Raw genomic sequence first — 19,616 nt, 5'->3', positions numbered from 1 at the left:
AAGAAGAAGAGCCGGAGTACTCATTGGACACGCTGTGCTCTTGTCACTGCAGAGGTACCTTTGGTCCAGTGAAACTCTCTGTGTCGGTCCGACGTCCTCGCTTCGAGCATGTCACAAACAGAACTTCATGCAAACACATCTGATTGTCTCAGTGCTCTGTTCGGATGCAGAGGCGCTTGGGTGGTGTGGTTTCTGTCCAGGGAAAGGGCCAAAGAACATACGGTGCCAATTTGCTATCATTCTCAAGTCCTATGCCATTTTTTCTAGTTGCTCTGTCTCGGCCACGTACATCTTCCACATGGCAACTCAGTTTCCTCTACCGATGTTGTCCCGAGAATTTAATACAAAATCAAACATCAACGATGGTTTTCTCTCCGTTACAGTCTACCGGTATTCTTTCTGTCAATCCCAAGGAACAACAGTACAGCAAGGCAGTCATCATCGAGTGTACACTAACGCGAATAGTGATCACTTCGTATGGGTATAGCGCATACTATGTATATCATTGGAGTACTGAAAGAGACTCACCTTCAATGTTAAGCAAGCTGTAAATAGAGGAAGCGAAAAATGAACCAAGGTGAAGATTGATGAAGTTTTACGGAAGCCCGAGATTTAGAGCGATCTTCAATGAGAGATGGTTTTAACGGTTTCCATAGCGAAACTGTCTCTAAATCTGGCAGAAAACCCAAAGAGATTCTGGTCAGATGTAAACTACACCAGGACCAAGACGCAATCAATACCTTTATTGCGCAATAACAACGGTGATGTCACTAATAACAGTGCCACTAAAATAGAGTTACAAAATACGGATTTCCGAAATTCCTTCACCAAAGAGGACGAAGTAAATATTCCAGAATTCGAATCTAGGTCAACTGCCAACATGAACAACTTAGAAGTAGATATCCCCGGCGTAGCGAAGCAGCTTAAATCATTTAAGGCAAGACCTCCTATCCAGATTGTATACCAGTTAGTTTCCTTTCAGAGAATACTGGCACAATAGCTCCATACGTAGCAATCATACAAACCGCTCGATATTCAAAGTATCCATACCCAAAGAATGGAACTTCGCACAAGTCACCCAAAAAAGAAAATAGCAGTAATCCGCTAAAGTACATATCATTAACATCTATTTGCAATAGGACTTTGGAACATACACTGTGATCGAATATTATGAATTAACTCGATGAAAACGATTTATTGACAAAAATAGGCAAGGATTCAGAAAATATTGTTCTTGTGATAAACAAGTAGCTCTTTATTCTCACGAAGTAATGAATGGTATCGACAGCGGATGTCAAATTGGTTCCATATTTTTCGATTTCAAGAAGGCTTGCAGCACCGTCCGTCACGACTGATTTCTAATCAAATTAGAATTATATTAATAGCTTCAGCTGCTAACGGGCGTTTATATATATCAATGGGGACAGGTGAAAATGTATGCCCCGACCAGGACTCGAACCTGGGATCTCCTGCTTACATGGCAGACGCTCTATCCATGTGAGCCACCGAGGGCACAGATGATAGTGTGACTGCGGGGACTATCTCGCGCACGCCTCCCGCGGGACATTGTCACCTTATATGTCCACACACTACATTCGTAGTGTCCCTACCCAACACAATCATTAGTCGTGGAAGACACTCTTACCAAGTCCCGTACGAGTTCGGGCAAACATGTGTGCATCCGCACAGAAGAGTAACGTCATGGCCGGTATTCGGACATGTCTGAAAAAAGATACACCATATCCATGTAAGTATATACATTTATAATCAAGTTGCATCCCTATCGCCTCAGTTATGTGAATGTATTCGTGATTTACTGTTAGAAAGATCACAATTTGTGGTAACGTGTAAAACAGAAGTAATATCTGGGGTTCCACAAGGAAGGGTTATAGGCCCTTTTCTGTCCCTGATCTATATAAATGACATAGGAGACGATCTGAGAATCCCTCTTAGATTGTTTGCAGACGATGCAGTTATTTACCGTCTTTGGAAGTTATCAGATAATCAAAATCAAATGCAAAATGATTTAGACACGATATCTGTTTGGTACAAAAAGTGGTAATTGACTCAGTACACTGATTAGCCAGAACATTATGATCACCGACCTACTGTCGATATTAACCCGTCCAGACAATAGCAGCGTCGTTCGGTAGGAGCGTTTCGGAAACTGCACGACTTATAGGGTGTTCGAGAAGTGCTGTGGGATCTTCAAGACGAGTAGAAATCAAGGTAAAATCACGCCAGAGATCGTGGGGTTCGGAGGCCACCCTTCATTACGGATGTAGGACATCATAGGCTGGGCAGACTGGTAAAACAGGACAGGCCGCGAATGGCGCCAGAACTAACATCAGATTTTAATGCTGGTCCGAGTACAAGTGTGTCTGAACACACAGTGCACAGAACACTCCTAACGATGGGCCTCCACAGCCGACGACCCTTGCATGTACCAGCTACGACTGAAATGGGGACGTGATCATCAGCACAGGAAGTTGCCGCAATGGCAGAGCGTTGCATGGTCTGATGAATCCCGATACGTTCTACATCATGCCGATGGCAGACCGCGATTCCGTCATCTGCCAGGAGAACAGCTCCTTGACACGTGCTGTCGGCTCCATCATTCTGCCAGGGGAACAGCTGCTTGACACCCGTACTGTGGGACAGAACAAGCTAGTGGCGGCTCCATTATGCTCTGGAGAACATTCACGTGGGCGTCCCTGGGTCCAGTGGAGCTCGTGCAAGGTACCATGACGGCCAAGGACCATTGTAAAGCGGCTGCAGACCAGGTACACCCCTTCTGACAATCATATTTCCCGACGACAGTGGCATTTTCCAACAAAATAATGCCTCATGTCACAAAGTCAGGAGTGTGATTGAATGTTTCAAGGAACACATTGGAGAGCTACAATTGATGTGCTGGCCCCCCAGCTCGCCAGATCTGAACCCGATCTAACACGTCCCCGGAATGGGAGAACGTGGTTTCAGAGCTCGTCACTACCTTCTCTGGAATTTACGGGAATTAGGTGACTTGTGTGTGCAGATGAGATGCCAACTCTCACCAACGCCTCATTGCTTCCATGCCTCGACGCGTCGCCGCTGTTATCCTTGCTAAAGGTGGACATACTGGCTGTTAGGTAGGTGGTAGTAATGTACCGCCTGATCAGCGTATAACAAAAAGTGTGAAGTTATCCACATAACTAAAAGGAATCCGCTAAGTTTCGGCTACACGAAAAATCACACAAATATAAAGGCTCTAAATTCAACTAAATACTTGAGGATTACAATTACAAATAACTTAAATGGAACGATCACACAGATAATGTTGTTGGTATAGAAAACGAAAGACTGCGATTTATTAGCAGAAAACTTAGAAAGTGCAACAGGTCTACTGAAGAGAGTGCTTACACCACTCTTGTGCGCCCTCTTCTGAAATATTGCTGTGCGGTGTGGGATCCACATAAGATGGAACCGACGGAGGAGATCGAAAAAGTTCAAAGGTGGGCAATTTGTTTTGCATTACCGCGAAAAAGGCGAGAGTGTGCGACGGATATGATGGACGAATTGGGGTGCCAGTAATTAAAACAAAGGCGCTTTTCGTTACTATAGCGTCACCAACTTTCTCATAAGATTGTGAAGATATTCTGTTGGTGCCCACCTACATAGGGAGAAGATCACCACGATAACAATAAGAGAAATTAGAGGTCTCACAGAAAGACTTCAGTGCTCTTTTTCTCACTATGTAATCAAGAGTATCCGGACACCAGGCTGAAAATGACTTACAAGTTCGTGGCGACCTCCATCGGTAATGCTGGAATTCAGTATGGTGTTGGCCCACCCTCACCTTTGATGACAGCTTCCACTCTCGCAGGCATACGTTCAATCAGGTGCTGGAAGGTTTCTTGGGGAATGGCTGCCCATTCCTCACGGAGTGCTGCACTGAGGAGAGGTATTGATGTCGCTCGATGAGGCCTGGCACGAAATCGGCGTTCCAAAACGTCCCAAATGCGTTCTATAGGATTCAGGTCAGAAATCTGTGCAGGCCAGTCCATTACAGGAATGTTATTGTCGTCTAACCACTCTGCCATAGGCGGTGCATTATGAACAGGTGCTGGATCGTGTTGAAAGATGCAATCGCCATCCCCGAATTGCTCTTCAACAGTGGGAAGCAAGAAGGTGCTTAAAACATTAATGTATGCCTGTGCTGTGATAGTGCCTCGCAAAACAACAAGGGGTACAAGCCCCCTTCACGAAAAACGCGACCACGCCATAACACCACCGCCTCCGAATTTTACTGTTGGCACTACACACGATAGATGACGTTCACCGGGCATTCGCCATACCCATACCCCGCCATCGGATCGCATCACTGTGTACCGTGATTCGTCACTCCACACAACGTTTTTCCACTGTTAAATCGTCCAGTGTTTACACTCCTTACACCAAGCGAGGCGTGCTTTGGCATTTACCGGCTTGATGTGTGTCTTATGAGCAGCCGGTCGACCATGAAATAAAAGTTTTTCACCTCCCACCTAACCGTCATAGTACTCGCAGTGGATCCTGATGCCGTTTGGAATTCATGTGTGATGGTCTGGATAGATGTCTGCCTATTACACACTACGACCCTCTTCAACTGTCGGCGGTCTCTGTCAATCAACAGACTAGGTCGGCCTGTACGCTTTTGTGCTGTACGTTCCCTTCGCATTTCCACTTCACTATCACATCGGTTATAGTGGACCTAGGGATGTTTAGGAAGCCCGTGAATTCCACCGAGCGCCCCATTCTGTTCTCTCACGATGTATAACGACTGCCGAGGTCGCTGATATGGATCTACCTACCTCCTACCTGACAGTAGGTGGCAGCACAATGCACCCCATATCAAAAACGTATGTTTTGGGGGTGTCCGGATACACTTGATCACATGGTGTACCTTGAAGGTTTCTCTATAAACCCTCTGCCAGGCTCTTAACTGCAAATTGCAGAGTAATCATGTAGATGTAGATGTAGCTGTAGATGTAGAAGGCAAAAAATGGAAAAAAAGGTGTTAACTTGGATGGAGAAAGGAGTAAGACTTGTCGATTACATTGCAATTCTTCCCGAGACGTCAAAGGAGTTGAAAGATCAGCCCACTGAAATGTATAATGTCATGGAGAGAAGTTACAAGATTAACATCAACCATAGCAAAACAAGGGGAAATACGGGTTGTCTAATGAAACCGGGCGATGTGAAGAAAAATGGATCAGGAAATAAGACGTTGAAGGTAGTACAGTAATTTTGTTGTATGGCCATCAAAATAAACGAGGACGACAAAAGTAAAGAATGTGTAAAACGTAACAGTAGCAACAAGATCATGATGGTCGTATCCGTGTTTGGCGACATCGCAGTGAACGCACATTGGAAGCGTGTATTCGTCATCGCCATACTGGCGTATCACCTGGCGTGATGGTATGGGGTGCGATTGGTTACACGTCTCGGTCACCTCTTGTTTGTATTGAAGGCATTTTGAACTTTGGACGTTACATTTAAGACGTATTACGGCCCGTGGCTCTATCCTTCATTCGATCCTTGTGAAACCCTACATTTCAGCAGGATAATGCGCGACCGCATGTTGCAGGTCCTGTACGGGCCTTTCTGGATACAGAAAATGTTCGACTGCTGCCCTGGCCAGCACATTCTCCAGATCTCTCACCAATTGAAAACGTCTGGTCAATGGTGGCCGAGCAACTGGCTCGTCACAATACGACAGTCACTGCTCTTGATGAACTGTGGTATCGTGTTGAAGCTGCATGGGCAGTTCTGTTTTGCTCGATGCCCAGGCGTATCAAGGGCGCTATTAAGGCCAGAAGTGGTTGTTCTGGGTACTGATTTCTCAGGATCTATGCACCCAAATTGCGTGAAAATGTAATCACATGCCAGTTCTAGTATAATATATTTGTCGAATGAATACCCGTTTATTATCTGCGTTTCTTCTTGGTGTAGCAATTTTAATGGCCAGTAGTGTACATTGCGGCAACGGAAGATGTGGGATACCTCCTAATATAATGTAGCACCTCGTTTTGCCCGGTGTAGTGCGGCAACTGGACGTGGCATAGACTAAACAAGTCGGTGGAAGTCCCCCTGCATAAATACTGATCCGTGCTGCCTCCGTAGCCGTCCATAATTGTGAAAGTATTGCCGTTGCATAAGTTCGTTCGCGAACTGATATCTCGATTATGTTCCATAAATGTTTGATGGGGTTCATATCAGGCGAACTGGGTGGCCGAACCATTCGTTCGAATTGTCTAGAGTGTTCATCAAATCAGTCGCGAGCAACTGTGTCCCGGTGTCATGTTTGGGAACATGAGGTCCATGAACGGCTGAAAATGGTCTCCAAGAAGCCGAACATAACCATTTTATGATCAATGATCGGTTTAGTCGGACCAGAAGATTAAGTCCATCTCATGTATATACAGCCCGTACCATAATTGGGCCACCACCAGCTTGCACAGTGCCTTGTTGACAACCTGGGTCCAGGACATCGTGCGGTCTGGGCCACACTCAAACCCTACCATCAGCTCTTACTGGCTAAAATCGGGAACCATCTGACCAGGCCCTGGTTTTTCAGTCTTCTAGGATCCAACCGATATGTTCACGAGTCCGGGAGAGGCGCTGCAGGCGATGTCGTGCTCTTAGTAAAGGCACTCGCGCCGGTCGTCTGCTACCTTAGCCCATTAACGCCAACTTCCTCCGCAATGGCCTAACGAATACGTTCGTCGCACGAGCCACATTGATTTCGACCGTTATTTCACAGTGTTGCTCGTCTGTTGACACTGATAAATCTACGCAAACGCCTCTGCTCTCGGCCGCTTAGTGAAGACCGTCGGCCACTGTTATGAACCGTAGTGGGAGCCTAAAATTTGCTGTTCTCGGCACACTCTCCATTCTGCGACTCTCGGAATATGGAATTCCGTAATTATTTCCGACATGGAATGTCCCATGCGTGCAGCTCCAACTGACATTCCGCTTTCAGAGTCTGAGTCTGATAATTCCTGTCATGCGGCCATAATCACATCGGAAACCTTTTCACATGAACCAGCAGAGTACAAATGACAGCTTCGCCAATGCACTGCCCTTTTATATTCCTGATACAACAGCCATCTGTACGATGGTGAGTCAAATGAAAACCTTAAATATTTTTTTAAATATTATTTGTTGTGCCGAAGTAGTACAAAGCTGTATCACTTTTCAACATAATCTTCCCCACGCTCAATGCAAGTCCTTCAGCGCTTCAAAGTGCATAAATTCCTTCACAAAAAAATTCTTTTGGTAGTCCGCTCAACCACTCATACACCGCGTGGCGTACCTCTTCATCAGAACGGAATTTCTTTCCTCCCATTGCGTCTTTGAGAGGTGCAAACATATGAAAATTACGTGGGGCAAGGTCTGGTGAGTATGGTGGATGACAAAGTGGCTGGTGGAAGTGAACCCATGTTTCGTCCCAAGTAACGATTGTTGCATAGAAGCCATCACCTTCTCCTTCAAAGCGCCGGAGAAGTTCTTCATAAGCATCAACACGTCGTTCTCTCATTTCAGGAGTCAGCTGCCGTGGCACCCATCTTGCAGACACTTTGTGAAACTGGAGCACATCATGCACAATGTGGTGTACTGACCCATGACTAACCTGTAAACATGCTGCAATGTCATTCAGTGTCACTCTGCGGTTTTCCTTCGTCTGCTTCAACTGCTGCAATGTTCTGTGGAGTCACAACTCGTTGTGCCTGATCTGGACGAGGAGCATCTTCCACTGAAGTCACACCATTTGCGAACTTCCTACTCCATTCGTAGACTTGCTGCTGTGACAAACACGCATCACCGTACTGAACCTTTATTCGTCGATGAATTTCAATAGGTTTCACACCTTCACTACGCAAAAACCGAATAACAGAACGCTGTTCATCCCTGGTGCAAGTCGCAAGTGTGGCGGCCATCTTTATACTGATACTGCGACGATATGTGTGTATCTGCACTATGCTGCCACCTACAGGCCATTCTGCACGATGTTTGTAGCACGCTTACCAACTTACAGGATAACGGCGCGAAATTTCGATTCGTTATTACAAATTTAAGGTTTTCATTTGACTCACCCTCGTATATGTGCATATCGCTATGCCATGACTTTGTCACCTCAGTGTAAATTTAAGTTTTATGAAGTCTTTTCTCATAGCAGCTGTCTGAACTTTATACAACGTATCGTCATTCATAGTAAAAACTGACGTAGATGAAAGTATGCTGTAACACAAGCAAAAGCGTTGCAGTAAACGAGCCGTTTGCCAGGTAACTGCCGAGGCATGGTCGCCTGCAGCCACTGACTTCTACCTCTACCTGACTTCTCTGCTAATCACACTTAACTGCCTGCAGAGGGTTCATCGAACTACTTTCACTGTATTTCTCTACCGTTACACTCTGTAACAGCGCGCGAGAAAAACGAACACTTAAATCTTTCAGCATGAGCTCTGATTTCTCTTACTGTATTATGATGATCATTACTCTGTATGTAGCCTGGTGTCAACAAAATATTTTCGCATTCGAAGGGAAAAGTTAGGGATTTAAATTTCGTAAACGGATCGCGCCGCAACGAAAAACGCCTTTGTTTTAGTGATTGCTACCCCAAATCGTTTATCACATCCGGGACACTTTCTTCCTATTTCGCGATACTCCATAACGAAATGCCTTGTTTAAACGTTTTCGACGTCCTCCGTTGATACTTTCTGGTAAAGATCCCTTACCACACAGCAGTATTCCAGAAGAGGACGGACAAGCGCAGTTTAGGCAGTCTCTGTAGCAGACCTGTTGGATCTGCTACAGAGTTCTGCTAATGAAATGCAGTCTTTGGTTTGCCTTCCCTATAACATTGTCTATGTGATGGTTCAAATTTAAATTATTCATAACTGTAATTCTTAAATATTTAACTGAATTGACAGCCTTTATATTTGTGTGATTTGTGGTGTAACCGAAATTTAACAGATTACGGGTAGTATCATGTGGATGACCTATTTTTCATTATTCACGGCCAGCTGCCACGTCTTGCACTGCATAGATATGTGAGTAAATCGTTTTGCAATTGGTTGTGACGTTTTGTTCACTTTACTGGATGGTTCAAAAAATGCCTCTGAGCTCTATGGGACTTAACTTCTGAGGTCATCAGTCCCCTAGAACTTAGAAATACTTAAACCTAACTAACCTAAAGACATCACACACATCCATGCCCGAGGCAGGATTCGAACCTGCGACCGTAGCAGTCGCGCGGCTCCAGACTGTAGCGCCTAGAACCGTTCGGCCTTCTCGGCCGACTACTGGATGGTAAATGGCAGTATCTAAGAGGGCTACTCAGATTGTATCCTGCATCATGTATGTAGAGTAGAATCAGCAGTTTCAGCTCCGAAGAAAGTTAATAAAGCCAATACAGATGTGCTAGAATACTTTTTAATTTAATTTGAGAAAAGCCAGACAGAAAACACCAAAAGTGAGATCAGGCTGGAATAAAACTGGGTAATATCTCAATAAACCGGCTTGTGTATGCGGACAACGTTGTTATAATTGGTGGTAGTAAAGAATACCTGCAGCTCATGACAATTTCTTACAGCAGTATTGCAAGGAAAGCTGGGTTACAAATTTACGAGGAGAACACTAAGTGCATGGCCGTGAGCAAATTGTTGAATGATTAAACCCCACCGATAGTTGATGAATTGACTTTTAAAAACTAGACATACTTAAATATTTGGCAAGCATTAATGTTAAGACTAATAACGTATACATATCCTGTAAACTGACTCGTTCCACATCAAGTCGATATAACAGTCGTTCAAATGATCTATGGAACATGTAACTAACTAACTATCTAAACTAGCATTTTCATGAGCAGATTAGAACGAAAAATTGAGATTAAGACAAGATCTGAGCGGCAAATCTGTGTATATAAAACACAATTTCCTGACTGACTAACTCATCAACAACGAGCCCAAACCGCTAAGGATAGAAACCTGAAATTTGAAGAGGGTGTTGATCTTATACTGTAGGCGTCGTTTAAGAAGGGGTTCTCGAAATTGCATCCCTAAAGGGGTGCAATAGTGGATGAGACGTTTTTTTGAAAACATGTGGTTATTTAAGCAATTTTGAAGCTATAACTACGAAAATTGGTAATTGGTTTCTTAATTGTTTCAGTTGTTTCAGCATTTTTGGAAATTCAACCACTAAGGGTGTAAAACAGCGAGCGAAAGATTTTTTGGAAAAAATTCATCATTAAAGTACCACGAAAGAAATTTTAAAACTACAGCTATTAAAATATGTATCTGACTTCTCAGTTGGAAATAAAAAAAAAACCATATTTCAGTGTTTTTGGCAATTCAACCCCTGTGGGGTCAAATAGTAGATGAAATTTTTTAATAAAATAGCTCATTATGAAAGCATTTTCAACTTAAACCAAAGAGAAGTTGTATTTGGCTTCTCGGTTATAACAACCGCCGTAAGACCGACTTAAGACCGAAGAAGTCTAGACCGCAGCCTTCTGAGACGAAAACAAACTGGTGGCTACGGCGACTATACCATATATCGGAAACACATCGGCAGAGAACGGCAGAATACCCAGAAAATACAATCTCAAGTGCGTGTTTCGCCCTCCATTCAAAACGAAAACATTTTTAGGATCAGTCCAGGATTACTTAGGACTCCGGAAACCGGGAGGTTACAGCATCCCTTGCCAGTGCGGGAAATGGTAAAAAGGTGTTACAGCAATCGAACACCTTCTAGGATTGTATCCTCAAAGAGGCAGTGTAGATTCGGCTGCATGACGAACTGATAAATAAAGACAGCGGTTTCCAACGAAGAAAAGCCTGGGATCCATTTTTGAGTATGATTAAAACACAAAGACAGTCTACACGGAAATCCGCTCCAGCCAGGACACCTGAAGAAGAAAAAGAAGAAGAAGAAGAATTGTTACCATGACGACAGAGTTCTGAAAGCGGCCGTAGCCGCGGTAGGACTGCGGTCCATGATATGTCACGTGGCGCCGCGCTTCCCCCACCACCGGCCGCGAACCGCTCGGAAGCCCCAGACGGAGGCTGCGAGAGAGGGGTCGAGATTATACAAAGTCGGCATCCATCAGAGATCAATCACACGCACTCCGCTGCTCGACTCGCTGCGGCTGACTTCGCTACCGTCGCTCACGCACGCCAACGCCACCATAACGAGACGTAGGAATGGAGGAAGAGGCAAGATTGCTGCTGCTGTGGAGCTCCTGCTAAACGCAGTCGGGAGCAACGGTTGCGGCAACAAGAAGAAGGAGCGGAAGCCTGTGGCACAATTACAGTGCTATAAGTGTCAAAAGCTGGGACACATAGCCAGGGAATGCGACGGCGCGGTTGCGTGTGTTAAGTGCGGGAAACCGCACGACACACGGAACTGCACCAAACCGAGGGGTACTGCAGCAGCGTGCGTGAATTGCGGTGGCTCGCACGCCGCAAAGGCACGTAACTGCAGCTATCTGAAGACGTGGAAGCAGCGGAAGTTGGCCACCTCACACGAAGAGGTGGCCCAACAAGAAGAAAAAGTGGACACCCCGCCCTCCTACCTTAGTGGCGGAAGCGGGCAGCGCCACAAACACGACGTGGACGCCTTCCGCCGAGCACTGCGGAAAGCCAACGAGGACGCAATGACGGCGCCCAAATCCGCCGTGGCGGAGGAGAGAGCGGCCCTGAGAGCGGAACTAGAGGAGACGCGTCGGGAGGTGACTCAACTAAGGGTCGCCTTGTTCCTCGCGTCTCGCACGACGCCGGATGTGGCACCGAACGATACCAGCACGAGGGTAGACGCGGCAACACAAACGACCGCCTCCCTGGCCGACGCGGCAACACAGGTTGCTAGGGAGGTGGCCATACAGTCGGCGAAGACCACCGACAACAAGAAGACGGCCCTCTCGGAAGCAGTCGTCACTCCTGTCTCTGCGGAAACGCAGACGACACGGGAAGTGGCGATGGAGACCGAGGGAGAAGAAGAAGACGAGCCGTTCGAGTGCCTCCCTCTCCCCAACAAGAACTGTGTGAGGGAGGTGCTCACCAAGATCGTAGATTCCCTGCGCGACGGTAGCTACCCCCATCATGGCCATCCTTACCCTTTCACGGTAGACAACATCCCTCCCCTTCCTCATAAACCTTATCCATTCCACTGGGGGTGCGAACCCTTGAACCAGAAGCAACACGGGAGGTAACTCGTCAGGCGTGCAGATTTGGAGCTCATAAACAAGCAGCCGATCTTCACCGACGAGGAATGGTGGTACATGACTGACCAAACAGTCAAGTACATCCAGCAACAGACGCCGCCAGTGGACTTCTCCCGCCTGAAGAAGATAGAATTCGGGCAGTCAGGAAGCAGCAAGAAAAAGAAGAACAAGAATCCGCCGAAATCAGCCGGCAGATAAATTCCTTCATCCACAGAAACCAGAGGCCAATAGAACACGAAGAAAAACATTCCCAACAGAGAGGATTTCAGGAGGAACAGATCAACCAGCTTAAACTTCTACACCTCGGGCCAAGGCAGGCCCGTCAATATAGTGAGTGAGTGAGAGACCAATCAGACTCCAAGATCGCCTGAAGATGGCAAGAAGTTGGCTTGCCGAAATATAGCGCCTTTTGGACGACGCTACGCGACTGAATACCTGAGAAATTTTCAAGATCACAGGGTGTGCTTGGATCTCAACCGCAGTCTCACACACTACAATGGGAAACGTTGCTGATATGCTGACTCATGAACACCGTGCGCATTGAACCCAAATTTCACCTGATTAAAAGGGGATTTAATCGATAGTTTTACATTTTAAATACACTGTTGTGTGATTTTTACTGAAGAGATAGGCAAAATAACATAACGTATTAACTACTCCCTGGAAACGAATAACAGTGCGGGAGGATGTTGCAAGAGGTCTCGCAGTTGCGCTCGGAAAAAAAAAAACTGAACGTCACGCAGGTTGAGATCAGCGCGACTACAGTGCCAAATGGGACTGGACCCGTAACACCGGCAGTTGAAGGAACGTGGAAAGACAATGGTGCACTGAGGTGGTAATCCTCATTACAACATTGCCCGGCGACGACATCTGGTGTCTTCACGCGAAGAAGAATCGTGAGGAAAGTGGTAGAAAGACGAAATGTGTTGAGTGTAGCCCAGGTATTTGGTGTTGCTTACAGCACTGTTACACGTGTATGCGTAGGGTTCTGAACCACAGGCAGTGCTGCCCGAAGGGGAGGAGGTGATGGACCACGGTCAACTACAGCAGCAGCTAACCACTACACTGTGCAGCAAGCAAGAAGAGCGCCTCGTCACACGGGCGATACAATTGCAGCCACATTTAAAACGAACGCAAGGCACCCAAGTTGGTTGGTTGGTTGTTTCGGGAAGGAGACCGAACAGCGTGGTCATCGGTCTCATCGGATTAGGGAAGGATGGGGAAGGAAGTCGGCCGTGCCCTTTCAGAGGAACCATTCCGACATTTGCCTGGAGTGATTTAGGGAAATCACGGAAAACCTAAATCAGGATGGCCGGACGCGGGATTAAACCGTCGTCCTCCCGAATGCGAGTCCAGTGTCTAACCACTGCGCCACCTCGCTCGGTCAAGGCACCCAGTCTCAAGCTTTACAGTGGCACGTCCACTGCATTTGGGCGGTTTCTTTTCCCGACGACCACTCGTTTGTGTTCCGCTGACACCCGCACATCGGCGGCACCCTTTGCGATGGTGTCGAGAGCGTCGGTACTGTGCCAGTGAAAAGTAGGGGTCGCATGTTCTTCTCCAATGAGAGCAAATTGAGTCTGAATAGTGATTCCGGACGTACCCTCATATGATGAGAGTTGGGGACACGTAATGCACACAGGAGGGTTGTCGGAAACGATCGTTTTGATGGTCCAGGTGTTGGGTTGTGGGAAGTCATAATGTTGCAGGGACGTACTGACCTCCGAATCTGTGAACACGGTACACTCACCGGTCAATATTATTGTGACACTGCACTCCTCCCCCATGTGCGTCTCTTCAGTGATGCATTTGCCACTGACATCATTTTTATGGTTGCGTGCCTCAATCTGTTAAATGGAACCCTTAGAGGATCGTTTTGTTGTCTGCCTGTCCGACTGTCTGTGAAGAACAGTTTTTCTCGGGAACGGCTTGACATATCGTGTTCAAATTTATGTCACACATTAAGGTACATGGTTCCTCAGAGCTGTAAAAATTTTAAGCTTCTAAGTTACTTCAATCAAAAGATACGTCCGTCTCTGTCACTTTGACAGCCGAAAATTCACTCATCAATATCTATAGGATGCTTCCCACCGACGTACACTCATGAAATTTGGCAAGAAACGAGGTTTCACAGTACTAGTAAAGGAAAGATATCTGAAACTTGTTAAACTGTAATTTGATCACGTAAAAATATCTTTGGCCATTTGAACATACATTGCATTCATCATCCATCAATAGCATCACGGATGAATATTACTGCATGGAATCATAAAATATAAGTTGTACTATGTTTTAATGAGTAAATAAAAATGTTTTATTAAATCTTCTCTCTCTACGTATATAAACTGAAGTCCCCTGCTCGCTTCTTTTTTGTGTGTCCAAGCTAGTCGGAGGAACTACTGTAGACAGTTTGATACAGTCTCAGTATGTTGTCAGTATCGATATCGATAACAAGCAAAAATCGTTGAAGTTCTCGATTCGCAGGAGTACACTGATCAGCCAGAACATTATGGCTACCCACCTACTATCGGTATAAACCCGTCCATGTGCCAACAGCGTCAACCGGTGAGGAATGACTGTTGACCACACGCACAGTGTACGTAATGTGAGTGAGTGTGCTGTCCGTCAGTAGAATGTAGAAGGCGCGCTATCTGGCTTTCACAGAGGGCAGATTGTGCTGGCCCAGAGGCTCGGCACGAGCATTTCGTAAACTGCACGACTTGTCTGGTGTTGGAGGACTGCTGTGCTGAGTGTCTTCAACACATGCCGAAACTAAGGTCAACCAAGCCCAAACGCCGTGGGGTTGGGCGGTTATTCCTCATTACAAATGTCGAACGTCTTAGGCTGGGCAGACTGGTAAAACGGGATAGAAGGCGAACTGTAGCGAAACTAACATCACACTTTAATGCTGGGCAGAGTACAAGTGTGTCTGAACACACAGTGCACCGAACGATGGGCTTCCGCAGCCAACGACCCACACAGGCATGGGCTACTACGACTGAATTGGGCACGTGGCCGTTAGCGCAGAGGCAGAGTGTTGCATGGTAACACGAATCCCGATACCTTCTTCATCATGCCGATGGGAGGGTGCGAATCCGTCGTCTTCCAAGGGAACAGCTCCTTGACACCTGTACTGAGGTGTTCTGGGGAACATTCACATGGGGATACCTAGGTGTAGTGAAGCTCGTCCAAGGTACCATGACGCCAAGGATTATCGTACACTGGTTGCACACCACGTACAACCCTTCATGACTGTCATGTTCCTGACGGCAGAGGCATTTTCAAAGATGATGCGCCATTTCGCAAGGCCCGTAGCGTGACGGTGTGATTCTAGAAACACAGTGGTGAGTTCTACTTGGTGTGCTGGCCCCCCAACTCGCCAGATCTGAACCCGATCGAACACGTCTGGTATGTAATTGTACGTGGCGTCAAAGCTCATCGCCCCCCCCCCTTTTTACCGTAATTTACGGGTCTTAGGTTACTCGTGTGTTCATATGTAGTGCTAGCTCTCTCCAGCGACCTACCAAGGCCTTATTGTTTCCATGCCACGATGCGTCGCCGCTGTTATCCGTGCCAAGACATTCCGGCTCTTAGGTAGGTGGTCATAATGTTTTGGCCCAACTTTGTACACTCGCTGTGCACAGTGGTGCTATATGGAATGTAAGTTGGAGTCTAATTAGATGTGTATTGGAGCAGACACCTAGGTATTTAGCCGTTCTTTCCCACTGCACTTCTTCACTAAGGAGTAATCTTATCCAATATTGGTACTGTAGGATCTCGTGACTGTATATTAAATGATATATACACAGAAATCACTGAAAGTACATACGGAGGTAATCCCAAAAGTAAAGTCTATTTTTTTATAAGTACATAGACCTGTTTATTTCTACAGTGGTTTACATCAGTTTACAGCTTGAAGATTTAGCTATTTTCGACATAATTTCTGTCAATGCATTTTTTTAGACGCTGTGGCAGTTTTTGTATGTCCATTACGAGCTCGCCATGCTGTTCAGAAAGTTATGAACCTTGTTGCTTGGTCTCAGGTGTAAAGTGGTATGCCCAGGTTTCGTCACCCCTGACAATTGAGTCCAGGAAGTTGTCCTGTTCGGCTGCAAGGTGGTGAAGAAATGTGCGGGAAGCATCAACTCGTTGCCGCATGTGGTCCTCAGTCAGCATGCGTGGCACCCATCTTGCGCACACCTTCCGGTAGTTCAATGTTTCCGTCAAAATTCTGTGAGCGGTGCTTCGGGAAACCTCAGGAACCAACGTGCAGAGATCGTCCAGGGTGATTCGCCGATCTTCACGCATGCTTTCCTCAGACTTCAACACTGTCTCCTCACAAATTGACGGTCTCCCGCTCCTTTGTTCGTCGTGAATTCCGGACCGACCAGCTGCAAACTCTCTACACCACTTACGAGAATTTTGACATCCATGCACGACTCACCACAGACTTCCGTCAATTGGCGATGGATTTCAATCGGCGCAGTGCCCTTTGTGTTCAAAAACCGAATAACTGAGCGCAATTCGCACTTGGCGGTAACATCCAACGGGAGCTCTATTCTCAAAGGCTGCCAAGCCAAGACTGAGCGCCTCAGCGCGGCGTGCGCATGTTTACACACAGCGCGTGAAGCACTCTTCATAACAGTGTGATCAACTGCCACACAAACAGAGTTCTGTACTTATAAAAAAAAATAGGAGACCTTACTTTTGGGATTACCCTCGTATTTATCAAGTATTTCTATGCTTGAATTAACTGTTTTTGAGCCCTTTCAGGTTCGTCCCCAGATCAGGCATGCAGAGGTCATATATTCACGTTTGTTGCATGATGCTGGACTTTATTTTGTGAGTATCTGACAGTGATTCGGGTTCCCCGCTGTTGCGGCACACAATAGTAATTATAAAAATTTTGTTAAAATTCAGTCACATTGACACACGCAAATTCAAGTCATGGGAGAGACGCGGAAGCAGGAAGCAAGCCAGTGTGTCGGAGGTGGATCAGGTCGGCGATGCTGTCTGCTGCGTAAGGATATGCATTCCGCAGAAAGGAGACTACGACAGAAAACCAAGAGAAGGGAGACAGGCATATTTACTAGCTCGCAATAAGTGTTGCAGGAAGACTATGTCTTACGTAAGAGCACAGAGCGAGGGACAAACACAGCAGTTACCATCCCGTGAAGTGAATCCAGCCAAATAAGGAGGACACAGTAAATCAGTACGGACGCAGAATTGTGTCATAGCCTCACGCTAGCTCCCTGTAAATGCTCCAGCTCTCGCCATGAGCAGATCATTGGGTTCGATGGCATTCACAGTAACAGTACTCGATGCCACGATTGCAATGCTGTAGTGAATCTGTGTCGCAGACGCTGCAGCACAGCCTATGAACTAGCCAAAGATGAACTCAAGGTAATGGCCCTCACCTGATGAACTTCATGCTTGTAACCTCCCCCTCGCCTGTCGACCTTAATGACAGTGAAAAATGAAACCGCGTGTACCTAATGGAAATTTGGGAAAAGCAGTCGTCACCGAAGTTAATCTGTCGCTAAAGAGGGAGGAAGGGGTTACATCTAAATGAAAGGAAAAATGCAAATGAAATTGGCGGAAATTAATTATGAAAAAGGGTCAAGTTAATAAAGAAAGTAAATGCGCGGTCATTACGTTAACAATTAACTGGCGTTAATTAGATATTTGAGATTTGGGGAAAATTACGGTCGCCAGTCCTATGGACAACTACTATAATAATTGAAAAATAAAGGTTAATGCACATGTTGTTGTGGTTGGCAGGAGAGCCAACACCGTATTGCTAAATGAGGCCGAAATGCACGCGTTTTAGCTCACGCAGGCTTGCGTGAGGTCTGGAATCACTGATAGTGGCGACACGCGGGTCCGACGTATACTACCGGACCGCGGCCGATTTAAAGGCTACCACCTAGCAAGTGTGGTGTCTGGCGGTGACACCACATTCCTCCCCCGCAAATCGGCGTACGGTTGTGGCATAAGGCTTCCGCCCGCCGCGGGGAGGACCGCATGTTGACGTATGCGACGAGGTGGGGAGCCTAACAACAGGCGAGACTGTGCCACCCGCACCCTGCCATTCGGACCGCGGGGAGCTAGGAAACGCCTGAAAACCTGCTCCACGGTGCACGCCAACATGCGGTGTATGCGCCCGTAGAGAGACAGGAGGGCCCGAAGGGTCGACCTCCATCGGGCCGGGGCGCCCGACGGGCGAAGACGACATATGGTCCGGAGCGGGCAAGAGTTCCATGTCGGAGGACAACTGGTCAGGGGAAGCGATCGGCGGCGCGTGACCCCGGCAGGCGCTCGGCGGTTGCAGCGGCGCGTCCACTGCGGGCGTCGCCGGCGGGAGAACATGCGGCGGCGGCGGCGCGTCGCCATGGGGCAAAATGGAAGGCAGCGTCGGTAACACCTGGGGCTGAGGCGAGCCAGTAGATGGGTCCCCGGGGCGCTGACCGGATGGCACCGTCGCTGAAAGCACACGTCGAGCGGCAGATCCCGTGCGACGACAGAGGCGCAGCTGATTGAGATGCCGACGCACCTCACCAGAGGCCCCCAAAACCAGATACATAGCGCTGCCGAGGCAGCGAAGAATGCGCCCTTCGAGCCAACACCGTGAACCTCGATAGTGGCGACAGTAGACAACATCGCCTGGAGCAAAAGCAGGTGTCTGCCGCTGCACCGTTACCTAATGCGGCGGATGTAGCAAAGACATCAAGGTTCGATGAGGGCGACCGTGGAGCAACTCAGCTGGCGAGCGACCATCTCGGGGCTGAGAGCGATACGAGGACAAAGAGCAATAACTCGTCCTCCCGAGAATGCGACTCTTTCAACTTCAACATCTATGACTTGAAAGTCCTGACCAATCGTTCAGGGGCACCGTTTGACTGGCGAAAACTGTGCGGACGTCAGATATTGAATACCATTGGCCCTGCAGAATGACTGAAATTCTGCTGACATGAGTTGTGGGCCAGTGTCGGAAACAATAGTCTGTGGAAAACGTTCAATGCAAAAGATAGAGGATAACGCTTGGATGGTGGCAGATGACGTCGTGGAAGACATCCGGACTACAAAAGGAAAATTACTGAATGAGTCTACCACAACCAACCATCGAGCATTCCAGAATGGACCAGCAAAATCGATGTGTAAGCGTTGCCAAGGGGAAGTGGCTTTTGGCCATGCAAGGAATTTCAGCGGTGGTGCTGACTGTTGTTCGGCACACACCATGCAAGAAGAGCACATGTTCGTAATCGCGGCATCGAGTCCGAACCAAGTACAGTGCTGACGAGCAAGATGTTTCGTTCTCACTATACCCCAATGTCCTTGGTGGAGAAGCTGTAAGACAGAGGACTGTAAC

General features: G+C 47.2%; 1 non-coding gene across 1 annotated transcript; it reads right to left on the bottom strand.

The window, feature by feature from the left end:
• Positions 1-1,438: 1,438 nt before the first annotated feature.
• Trnat-ugu (transfer RNA threonine (anticodon UGU)) lies at positions 1,439-1,513 on the bottom strand. Its single transcript has one exon. It is a non-coding gene; the product is annotated as a tRNA-Thr (tRNA).
• Positions 1,514-19,616: the final 18,103 nt, after the last annotated feature.

This window comes from Schistocerca gregaria, chromosome 1 (genome assembly GCF_023897955.1).
Source record: "Schistocerca gregaria isolate iqSchGreg1 chromosome 1, iqSchGreg1.2, whole genome shotgun sequence".
NCBI classification, from domain to species: domain Eukaryota; kingdom Metazoa; phylum Arthropoda; class Insecta; order Orthoptera; family Acrididae; genus Schistocerca; species Schistocerca gregaria.
This window is presented reverse-complemented; position numbering and strand designations above follow the sequence as displayed.